The sequence below is a fragment of the Microtus pennsylvanicus genome, chromosome 9 (assembly GCF_037038515.1).
Source record: "Microtus pennsylvanicus isolate mMicPen1 chromosome 9, mMicPen1.hap1, whole genome shotgun sequence".
In the NCBI taxonomy this organism is placed as follows: Eukaryota; Metazoa; Chordata; class Mammalia; order Rodentia; family Cricetidae; genus Microtus; species Microtus pennsylvanicus.
In genome coordinates this window covers 77,091,075-77,093,297 of record NC_134587.1, presented here as the reverse complement: position 1 = coordinate 77,093,297, position 2,223 = coordinate 77,091,075, and the positions used below count along the sequence as shown (strand labels likewise).

The following is a 2,223-nucleotide window of genomic DNA, read 5'->3' as shown; positions in this document are numbered from 1 at the left end:
CTGTTTCCTGACCCCAGCATCCTCACCCCTCGGCAACGCCATCACAGTAGCTTGTCTCAGCAGAGTTGTGTAAACAGTTTTGCACCTGGAGGATTTTATTATGTTTTCTTCCTCTCTGTTTAATTACTGGTTGGTCACGTGACAAAGCCCCCAAATAACTAGTTTGCCCACATGTTGGCGGTAGCTGAGATTGTAGGGGGAAGTTCAGCTAGTTTGAACTCCAGGTTAACCATCTCACTGTACCTCTTCTGGCATGTTATGGTTCCATATTATTTGTTGGAATAATATCTGTTATTGTCCCATGCTCTTGTTTCAGGCTATTTGGTATGCTAGTGTCCCAGAGCTATGACAAAATACTTGATAAAGTCAACTCAAAGGAAGGAAGTATCTCTTAGTATCCCATCTGGCCATAGCATCACTTATGGCTTAGTCCCTTCTTCTCTAGTGACTTAATCATCTCTCAAGCAGCCACTTCCAAGTGTCAGGGTGTGGAAGAACAAACCTTTAATACGTGTGTGTGTGTGTGTGTATGAGTGTGCTTGTTTGTATGTGTGTGTGTACACGTGCATGTGTGTGTGAGTGTGCACATGCATGGCTGTATCAAACTGAGGGGGGCTCCCTTCCCTTTCGAGTTTCTTGCACTCATTTGTCAATGTTCATTTGTTTTTACATCACAAATGGATATTAACTGGTTTTGAAATTTGCGGTGATAATCATGTTTTTTGTTTTATCCCACTGTGGTGGTTTAAAAGAAAATGAGAGATCTGCCTGCCTCTTTGTAGAGGGGAGTTTCTGTCCTGCCAAAATGGTCCCCATAGTGAGTTTATTAGGAGGTGTGGCTTTATTGGAGAATGTGTGTCACTGTGTGGGTAGGCTTTGAGTTCTCCTATGTTCAAGCTACAACCAGCGTGGACATAGACTGCTTCTGCTGTGTGCAATTCAAGATATAGAACTTCAGCTCCTTATCCAGCACCATGCCTGCCTGCGTGCCCTTAACTATAATGATAATACATTGAACCTCTGAACTGTAAGACCGCCCCCAATTAAATGGGTTTTTTTATAAGACTTGTCGTGGTCATGGTGTCTCTTCACAGCAACAGAAACCCTAACTAAGACATCTACTGATACATACGCTGATTTCTAGTCTTCTAAGAGGCCGTGCCATTCCCGGGGGGCTCGGGAGAACCAGATGAATGTGTGGAATGAACTGAGAAATTTCACTGTTCTGTTTCCCAAAGCTGTTTAATATGTTGTGCTGAGACTGGGCATTTACCTGATCTTAAACCAATAACAACGGATATTACACTTGATCTTTGCCAAGGGGCTGAGATGTGATAGGAACTAATTTCAAATGTAAACTGCCTGTGTATTCTGTGATAAACTTAGCTTGGTCAAATACAGACTACTTGTACGTGTTGTTGAATTCAGTTTTCTAGTCACACCCAAATTCTTTAGGAATTTTGAGTTAGAGAGCTGTGGAAATGTGATGTTATATATGTCCAATATATTATAGTATATGGTACATGTACATACATACATATATTGCATATATAAATGTGTATGTGAGAGAGAGAGACAGACAGACAGACAGACAGAGAACTTCTCTTCCCTACAATGAAAACTCTCAACCTCAACCTCTCTACCTTTCTGTCTTGGTAAGAAACAAATTCTAATAGGAGGTTATAAAACTGTCCCCATTCCCAATGGATCCTGCTAGGCAATCTAGGCAGTACAAGACTGGCGCAAGCAACAGTTTCTCTTCTTTGATTCAGTTATTTAAGTTAAGAATGCAGAAGTAGACAGGCCTTTTCTGGGTCCCTTCATCCAAGCTATTGATGCTGGCTTATACAATGATTCCCATGCAATGAAGTCTTCATAGAAACCCCCCAAAGACAGAACAGGGCTCAGCAGATTTCCAGACAGGTAAATACATAAAGGTTCTAGAAAGCTGAGACTCTCAGAGAGCACATGGAAGTTCAGTACCCATTCCCCCTGTGTCGCTGCACCTGATCCTTTGTAGTATTCTTTAAAAAAAAATCAATATGTTGGAGCTAGAGAGATAGCTCAGTAGTTAAGAACATAGTGCTCTAGGAGGGTACCCAGTTTAGTTCCCCAAAACCATGTTGCTTAACTCATAATTACCTATAATTCCAGCTCCAGGGGTATACTGGCTAGTTTTATATCACCTTGACACAAGCTAGAGTCATCAGAGAGGAGGGAACC

The 2,223-nt window shown here is 41.7% G+C and overlaps 1 non-coding gene across 1 annotated transcript; it reads right to left on the bottom strand.

Annotated features, from left to right (window-relative positions):
- Positions 1-1,154: 1,154 nt before the first annotated feature.
- Positions 1,155-1,336, bottom strand: LOC142858070 (U2 spliceosomal RNA). The gene has a single exon (XR_012911957.1). It is a non-coding gene; the product is annotated as a U2 spliceosomal RNA (small nuclear RNA).
- Between the last annotated feature and the right edge of the window lie 887 nt (positions 1,337-2,223).